A 9812-nucleotide genomic window follows, 5' to 3' on the forward strand; every position below is an offset into this window, starting at 1 on the left:
TGACCAATTCTCCAACACTAGCTGGTGTCCCATAATTCAATTCAATTCTGACACTATTTACCTGGGGTAAGATCCTACAAGTTAAGGGCATGGTCCCGTGAGGTTGCACCCATTTCAGATACCAATTGCAAATCCAGGCCTTTGCAACTTCTGACTGACTGGCTATAAACCAGGGGTTCCCACAGCCCCCTCCTTGGGTTCAATAATTTGCTAGAACAGCTCACAGAACTTGGGGAATCACTTACTTACATCCACCAGTTTATTATATAATAAAGGATATAATAAAGAATAAAGATGAACAGCCAGATGAGAGGTACTTGGTGAGGTCTGGAAGGGTCTCAAGTGCGAAAGCATCTGTCTCTGTGGATTTGGGGTGCACCACCCTCCCAGCACATGGGTGCGTTCATGCTCTCCAGACCCTGTACTTTAGGGACTTTTATGGAGGTTTCATCACATAGGTATGATTGATTGATTATTCTCTCAACCTCCAGCTCTTCTCCCCACCCCAGAAGATAAAGGGTGGGGCTGAAAGTTCCAAGATTCTACTCATAGCTTGGTCTTTCTGGTGACCATCCCCCAACCAGGAGCCTACCAACAGTTACCTCATCAGAACAAAAGATGCTTCTATAATCTAGGAACTTCCAAGGGATTTAGGAACTCTGTGTAAGATGCGTCTATCACCCCCTCACTTAGGAAATTATAGGAGTTTTAGGAGCTCTGGGTCAAAGACCAAATATTAGAACAAAAGTCACTCCTAGCACCCCTATTATGGAAATTTACAAGGGTTTTAGGCACTCCAGGTTGGAACTGGAAGCGCTGACTCGTATATATATTTCTTATTACTTCACAGCAAGGGAGGCAGGAGCTCACTTTTCATTTTTTAAGGGTCCCATCAAAAAATTTCCTAGGCCAAAAAACAAGATAAAACAACCCACCCCCTCCACCATCTCCCTGAATAAATGATCCTTTTCTTAGAATAAAGAAAAGCTCTGCTGAAATGTTTGTTTTAACTGGCATTTTATTCTGCTCTAGATGCTTGCAGTAAAATTCTTTTTTATAATGTTACGTTCAGTATACACCTTGCTATCTAAATCTATTGGGTTCCTGAGTTTGTACTGTGAGGACGTGGGTAGTGAGGGATTCTCTTAAATTTAATTAATCAACCTATTCAGGTTCTTTACCTCCTTGCCCATTTTTTTAGCCTCTTTAATTTGTCATGACTGAGAAGCATATTAATGTCATCCATTATTATTGGGATCCTGTTATTTTCTCAACAATTCTCAATAGATTTTGCTTTATATCTACAGTCCAATACTATGTTATGTGATGCATAATAGTTAAATATGATATTTTCATTGTGGGAATTACTCTTTTCAAATATAAAATAATCTTTATATCATCTAGAGTTTTTTACCTTGAATTTTATTGTTTTTGATATAAATATTGCAACTCATAGATTGTTTACATTTATTTCTCCCTGGTGCATATTTATCCAGCTAATTACTTTTTTTTTTTTTTGTGGTATGCGGGCCTCTCACATTTAGAATACAAAGGAGGCATCAGAAACACACTGACTTTCTCTAAAGCCACTTCCTTGTACACAGAGTCTGAGCAGGGACAGCGCCAGGCATCTCCCTGTAAAGGCACCTGCCAATGAGGATTTTACTGGAAGAACTAGGCAAGAAAGGGAAAACTCACTCACATGCAGTCTCTGAGGCGAGCCTGGGCTTAGCTCTCGGTACAGGGTATGCTTAGGCCACACACGATGCTTGCCTTACTTTAAAACTATTTGCCACAGTCCTGTTAAATAGTGTGGAAGTCCTTTTGCACTCTGGTGTGCATGCCGTATGTTCAGGACAGCTTTTCCCACCTTATCTGGTTTCCTACAAGCAGGTAGGAAATATAGTGAATTTATCCTAAAATGACCAATCTGTATTTATGTATCTTGTCAGTGTTTTGCTGTTGGTTTTCTAAAACAATCTGATCGATAAATCTTATGCAGATCTAAAAAAAAGAAAAAAAGATATGTATTTGATGAAGTCATACAATATGACTAAAAGTAATTAGCTGGCTGGGCTTCTCTGGTGGCGCAGTGGTTGAGAGTCCGCCTGCCGATGCAGGGGATGCGGGTTCGTTTCCCGTGTCCGGGAGGATCCCACATGCCGCAGAGCGGCTGGGCCCGTGAGCCATGGCCGCTGAGCCTGCGCGTCCGGAGCCTGTGCTCCGCAACGGGAGAGGCCGTAACAGTGAGAGGCCCGCATACTCCAAAAAAAAAAAAAAAGAATAGTGGAAAAGCAAGTATTTGCAAAGAGCCAAAGAAATATATCCAAATGATGGGATTTCCTCTGCATCATACACAGCTTTTTTCTTCCAATATGTGCTAAGAGTTCTTTGGTGGTTATAGGAGAGACAGCTTAGAACTCAGGGCAGGAGACTATGCCAAAGCAGAAGAGTGAAGAGTGACATCTAAACTCACCATTAACCGCTGTCATCAGGTTGACTGCCTACAGCTAACTGGGCTGCTTATATGTTTGCTGGTTTCTAACCCCTCTGTGATTCCTGCTTTTCAATTTCTAACTACACGTTAGCCCCACTCCATTGAAAAGGAGGTGCTTGTGGGAAAGGGTAGGGAGAAGGAAGAACTATAAATGAATCAATTGTTTGATAGATAAGTTAAAACACTGATTATCTATGGATTTCAATTATCTGTGCTTTACTTTGGGTAACGAAAGGTCACTGTTAATACACTTTTGCTTAGAAATGTTAATGTTTATTATTATATTTTTAAATCTAGCTATGTAATGGACATGAAGAGCTTAGAGCAAATTTTTACATCATGTCACCAGGGCCCTGAAAAAAGATTTGCCAGTAGAAAGGGTTTCAGTTTGGCCCCTGAACAGTTAAAATTTCAATCTATTCTATACTGGTTTATAGATTTTCCGGAATATGGAAAATACTTTATTAAATGAAGAAAGCATCATTTTTTAATTCTCCATTTAGAAAACTCCTTACAGGTAGACTTCCTTGTTCCTAGGCAAAGAAATGTAAGGTATGCCAACATGAGATAGTACAAAGATGACTGGGGAAAAGTCTCAATTTTAACAGACCCAAGAAACAATAAATCTCTAAGAGTTGGAGTAAGGAGGCACTGGACTTGGAAGTCCAGCTTTACCAAGAGTTGGCCTAAGCCAGCCAATCACATCTCAAAGTTTTGGTATAATTTGACTTTCAGGTAATGAGCTGGCTTCCCCAAGACAGATACAAAGTAGTAGTCTACCTGCTTTATAGTCACACCTTATATATAATCTGTATATATCCATACGTGTTTCTGTATATTGCACTTAAACTTACAGGACTGCAGTAAGATGGCTGGGAGTACCTCAAAGAGGCAGAGAAGCAGCAGGCATAAAGTTTCCTAAATCGAGTAACAGTGTCAGGAATTCAGAGTGCTGGTTTTGGATATACTAAAATGCCTGGTGACTCCCTATATAAAATTCTAGTCACCTACATTTAAGTCATCATATACACAGTCTCATTTGGCATCCAGAACACGTGCACATGTGTGGTTCTATAGCCCTCAGAGCTGATCATACTACATCATTTTCACAGTGTTATATTAAAAGAAGACACTTTAGACCAAGGATATGTACTTTTATGAAAACGTTACACACAAGGTCTTGGATGTCAGGCCTCCAAAGTCTACCTCAAAGAAGACCGCCTTCAGAAGGTTTTAAAAAGGATGCTAGCAAGTGTGGATTGAACCAGTCTCTCTTTCAGATCTCTGGTGTCGTAGAACTAGAGACCTGCTTATATCCCAAGGACTATGGAAGGATAAGCACAGAGGCTGAGCATTCAGTCTTTGGTCCTATCAATCCAGGACACAGATCCTTTTGCCACCCAGGGGAGTGTGACTTGTTTAATTATGGATAGTTTCCCCCAAAACTTCCAGAGACTAGATTGGAGTCATGCAAAGCAAAGCTTTGTTTTGAACTAATGGAGCTGCTCAGACTGACTTGCTCTGGAGAGAGCTCCTCATTGGAACAAGCCTAGCAGTGGGTGGTAAGAAGTTAAAGGCCTGACTGGTCATGGCAAGAGGAGGATGGGCCTCTAGAGGAGTTGCTCCTTTTCCTGCCTCTCCCCTAGCCCCTCACTCCCCCAAAAGGACCCAAACTCACAGATGAAAGGTTGTTACAAGACCTTGCAGAACACAGGCTCTACGAAATCAACCCCACATGGATGGGAGGTTATAATAAGGCCTGGAAGTTAGGAGTCCAAGTCTAGAGGCCACATTTTTCTCTTCCCCAGAACTGAACACTAGATGGTAACTTTTTAGCCATAACTCAAGGGTGATTTTAAATCCACACATGAGCCTAAGAGATTCCCTTCTGGGACAAAGGAAAAAGAAGAATAATTTTAAAAGCTAAGCGAAAAAGAGGCACTTAAAGCAAAAACATGTCCCTAGTCTCCCATCTGAGACTCCTGTTATGATGTAACCAACGGGATGATCAGCACTGTGCCCTCCTGCACACCTTTAGCACCTTTCATACACCAAAGGACTTCCAGCTGCTATGTCTCAGTGACCACTCTAGCAGCCTGATGACAAAGCAAGTGAACATTTAGGTCATTTCTTTTTTAGAATTAAAATACAACACAAAACAAACCAGAACTAAAATTTCACACCAAAGTGAATGATCCTCAGTTTCATTCCTTCCTCATGCTAGTTTTTAAAATGATACTTAGTTCATCAGGAAGAATGACCTGTGGCTTTTCCCCAAGACCTTTTTCCAGTTACTAGGCAATTACTCACAGCACCATGCACATTCAAGCAGACAGAAAACGAGGCAAAAAGCTAAGAGAAATATCAAGGGCCAATTGGCTTTCTAGAGATAAAACCCATTCCTGAGAATATGGCAGGTGCACGGCCCAGAGTGAGAAAAGAAACAGTTCTGAAAGGAAATGGCCAATATGACAGTCAAAGCTCACAGCCCAGAGCAGAAGCCCTCCCTGTCCTGTTCTACTCTGGCTTCTCACGAACTTACATTTATGTCCCACAGCATTTATGCCACACACTTGGGGTCTGCAATTCCCCACAACGAAGTCAAAAAGAACTTGAAACCATTAATAAGCGTAGGAGAATTTCAAAACTTCCCAGAACGAAGAACTTTGACCACCATAAATTTCTTGATTTGACATGTTCTCGGTGCCATAATTTCTAAGGGCAATGACGAACAGCACAACTACAGTAAAGTCTTTAGACAAGTCAACTCTAACCACTGCTGGCACCATAAGGATGAGAAAAGAAATCGTTAATCAAGAGCTGCTGAGCTGCTTAACTTTTCTCCAAAGTCAAAGGATCGGTTTGGGTACCTAGGCAGCAAGGTATCAGTCACTGCGGCCATTAGATGCAGCTACTCAATTAGATGTACCTTTGAAAACAGGAAGTTAAACATCTAGCTTTCCCTATAATCTGCAAGAGTCTCAAGGTTAGCCTTCTTGTTCTATCCCCAAAACTTCTTGCTGTTGTTGCTGGATTTAATTTTTAAAATTTTATTTTTATTGATGTTGCTTTAATTTATAGAGCACTGCCCGAAAGGGTCATATGTTTATAGAGTTCCTTTAAATTTTTCTTTATCTTATCTTGAGTCATCACATTATTAAGGTACTTTCAGACTTGCCGTCAACTCCATCAAGGAAGAGGGAGTATGTGAGTACGTGAGTATGTGTGTGTGTATTGGGGCAGAAGGGAGAGAAGCAAAGAAAAAAAGCACAAGGGAAAGTGAGATTCCATAAATTGAAAACAATTTACAGAAAGGCATCTGATGTATTTTCTGAATAAGGCCTTGATCAGGGTAACCAATCCTCTCTGTAGCACATTCTACACTGCCCATAAATAAAGGAGTCTCTTTAAATTAACATTTCCAGTATCAATGAACAGTCCAGAAATCCTCATTTCAAGCGCTCGATGAGTCCCTGTGTGAGTCCAAGGTGCAGAAGCTGTGTCCGGGAGAGGTTTGCTAGGTTGGGGGAGGCCGCAAGCAGCTTCTCCCACGCCAGTTCCAGCAGGCTAGGAACCATCAGCCAGATCTTAAACAACGACCCAGCCCATTTATTTTCGTGGATGTTCACCACTCCTCCATGAATGTACATGCAACCAGCTGGTGTAACAGCTGCAGCGAAAATAAACTGGCTCTGGCATGGTAGCTGGGAGCTTTACCCATTGAAAAGTCTGCAGATTCAGCTTCCAGATATCTCCCAGGATCACTTCTCCATTATAGCCCCCACAAATAAGCACATCATTTTTTATCTGAACACAACTGTGACATTTTCGGGCTGCAGGAAAGCTTATTTTTTCATGGGGTTTTGTTTCAATTTCCTCCCATGCATTCATTTCAAGGTTGTATGCATGAATCTTGTTTAAGGAATAAGCTGTCCAAGAAGTACCGCCTCCCAAGATGTAAATCCTCTGCCCATCATGTGTAATTTCATGTCTGTATCTCTCTTCTGGTGGATCACAGGATAGGTTGTTTGCTTTCAGTTGTGTCCACTCTCTGGTACTGAGATCTAATTTGTGCAGGTCTGTGCTGTAAATATAGCCAGTTGTCCCTCCAAAGCCGTAAGGGGAGCCATTGATGATAGCCATGTCCTGTCCATATATACGACTGGGTTTCTTCCCCGGACAGCTGAGTAAAGCCCATCTCTTATACTTCACGTTACAGACATGGACGTCATTGCCATTGCTCTCACCAAATGGGACGCCTGTTCCTCCAAACACTAACAGGTTGTTTCCATGCAGCACGAGTGACATAGATGCCAATGCTCGGGGCATGTAGCCATCTGTGCCCATCTGATGCCATACTCCTGTAGCAAAATGATACCTCCGAAGTTCCCTGAAGAGAGGAGAGTCTTCATGATCTGGCCCTCCTGATTCATCATAACCTGGGTTGTAACCTCCAAACACATAGATTGGTATTAGCTGCCACACAACGATGTCCGCCTCGTGCTGGTGGAGGTCTGTGGCCTGGCGGGTGCGACCGCCCGGAGAGTTGCACGAAGCGGTTGAGCTGGTCGGCTCCCCGACCCCCGCTGCCCCCAATGCCCCCGCCGGCCCCGCTGGCTCCGCCGCCGCCGCTGCCGCCGCCGCCGCCTGCGGCGCCTCCTCCCCTCCGGCAGTTCATGATCTGCTAACGACTGCGGCAACCCGGTAGCGGCAGCCCGTGGCCCGGCGGCCCTAGCTGAGCCTCCTTCCTGGGTTCCTCAAGAGACCCCACATAATTTTTTTTTTTTTTTTTTTTTGCGTTACGCGGGCCTCTCACTGTTGTGGCCTCTCCCATTGCGGAGCACAGGCTCCGGACGCGCAGGCTCAGCGGCCGTGGCTCACAGGCCCAGCCGCTCCGCGGCATGTGGGATCTTCCCGGACCAGGGCACGAACCCGTGTCCCCTGCATCGGCAGGCGGACCCTCAACCACTGCGCCACCAGGGAAGCCCCCCACATAACTTTTTATGAGTAGTCTAGAGGTGGATTTTTTTGACATTCCCACACCTATCCTGTCATAACCACTTTACATTAGTGTCTTCAAATCTCTGGGCGCAACATAGCATGGGAATCCATGTCTGTCCTGGCCGTGTTGCATGACTGACACTGCAAACCTGGTACAGATGTAGCATGAGAGATGCTCACAGGGGTGATATGTGTGTGAAATGGCTCTGGCCACTGGAGGAGCACCTTCCACATCATAGTGGGAAGTTTGCTAAATTTTCTGGAGGGTATAGACCCTGAGGGGAGGCATTTAGTTGGGGAGGAATAAGGCCTCACCTTCCACCTAATGAGCTTTCTGTCCTGGAGGTGACAAAGACAGGTGCCCATATCAGTCACTATTTGTGCCTCTCCTTCAATCTCACAGATCTTGTGACAAGTAAATATTCATCCATTGTTTTAGCTCTAGTCTAATTGTCAGCCTTCATTTTTGGAGTTCTTATAAGTTATCATTTGATTTTGTATGTGAGTTGACATTGGTTTTTAGTGAAAAGTTGGGGGAGGGTGAGTTATGGATCACTAACCAGATACCATCCTAAACTGGAATTTCTTAAAATATTTGTAATCATTTAAAAAATCCTGGTCTTCCCTTACTGGATTCTTGTTTTCATTTACAGATAAGTCTCACAAATGGTGTTAATTTAGAAAGTAAATAAGTAAAGGAGCTATAGGAACAATTGGAGGCCTTGTAGGATCCTGGACTCTGGAATCAGATGAATGCAGGTCCAGTGTTCAGTTCTGCCACTTATTAGCTGTGTGTTCCTGGGCAACTCACTTAAACTCTCTGGGCCTCAGTTTCCTTTTCTGTAAAATGGGGATAATAATTTTCACTCTAAAGAGTGGTAGTGAAAATCAGAGGCAATCTGTGGTGTGTTTGCCAGAACGTGCTCTTTTTTGGCCTCACATGGATTTGAGGAGCTGAATCACAATCGCAAGAATTCTTAGGGAGGTGGAATCAGAGCAGGGGAACTTGGATGAATTCAATGTTTCCAAACAGTATGAAGCCTGAAGTATCCTTTTTATAATAGGGATGGTCTCTCTCCTGAGTTGTACTTTATGAGCATCCTCGATGGACTAATGATTCTGCCTCCCTCCAAGTTGATATTATTTAAGTATTCATTTAACTTTTATATAAAGGAGGAGTGAGAAGAAATAAATTCTCCTCATGTCCCAAATAAAGAAAACACTCATAAGATTTTCTGAACTGGGCAGCTTCTCAAAAGGCATATGAAAAGTTCTAGAAGTTATATAATAAGCTAAATAGCTTATCTCAGTACAGAGCACTCCATCCTGTCTTTTAATTTAGAAATTTCAGCTGAATGTGGTGACAGACTTCAGGGGACTGTCATGCTTCTACCATGAGAGCTGGAGGGGCATTTTACAAAAATACTTAAAAATTGTAGGTCAGCACAGTCAAGGAGCTGCCCTAAGTCTTCTGTCTGCTCCAGGGGAGCAGAATCAGTTTACGTTTCACCATAATGTGAGGAGTCATGTACGGAAATCCTAGTTAACTGGTGCTGTTTCTAGGAACACCTGGTTAAAACTGGCACTGTATCTCTACATATATGACAATAGTGATACTGTAATGCTGCTTGATGATGGGTGCTCCAGGTGTGTGCCCAGCTGGCCCACCTTCAATCCAACTACTGCCCCTGTGACACTCTCCTTGATACCTTCGTGCCTGTCCGATGTTCCTTCCTCCTAACACAGTCTTTCTTGGGTGATGGGACAGAAATCATCGTCATCTGACTGTTCTCAGCCTTTCTGCTCCCCTGGCCGCTGAAGAAGACACTGGTTTCGTGCACACATCTTCTTCCCTTGCCATCTTGTACCCTCCTGAGGAGGGAAGGCATGACTGCTCAGGCAGACACGTTTGAATAAGTTAGCTGCTTTTGTATGCCACGGTGCAAGGGTCATCTTTATTAGATCTGCCATAGGCCTGTTCTTCTGGCTTCTGTGATGACGAGCGGGGAATAGAGGCAGGTGTCTCACTGTAGCTTCCCTATGCTGACAAGAATCAGTGCCATCACCATCACTGTTCATAACAATAAAGCAATCGCAATAATTGGGGCAGTCAGATAAAGCACCGCTAGAAATGAAAACCCAACTAGTACTCTGAACTCTAGGGATAGAAATTATAAAATTCTTCTTATAATCACCTCAAAACTGTGAACATTTTGGGTAGGGAATTTCACAAGATCTAGAGTAAGAATCTCTAGATTCACAAGATCTAGAGTAAGAATCTCTAGATTTCATTCATTCATGAGAACTCAGCAGG

General features: G+C 43.2%; 1 pseudogene; it reads right to left on the reverse strand.

The window, feature by feature from the left end:
- Positions 1-5357: 5357 nt before the first annotated feature.
- On the reverse strand, positions 5358-7502 carry LOC111167913 (kelch domain-containing protein 10 pseudogene; annotated as a pseudogene).
- Positions 7503-9812: the final 2310 nt, after the last annotated feature.

This window comes from Delphinapterus leucas, chromosome 13, assembly GCF_059928025.1.
Source record: "Delphinapterus leucas isolate spDelLeu-1000000601 "Yukka" chromosome 13, BTC_Dleu_Yukka2, whole genome shotgun sequence".
Classification (NCBI taxonomy): Eukaryota; Metazoa; Chordata; class Mammalia; order Artiodactyla; family Monodontidae; genus Delphinapterus; species Delphinapterus leucas.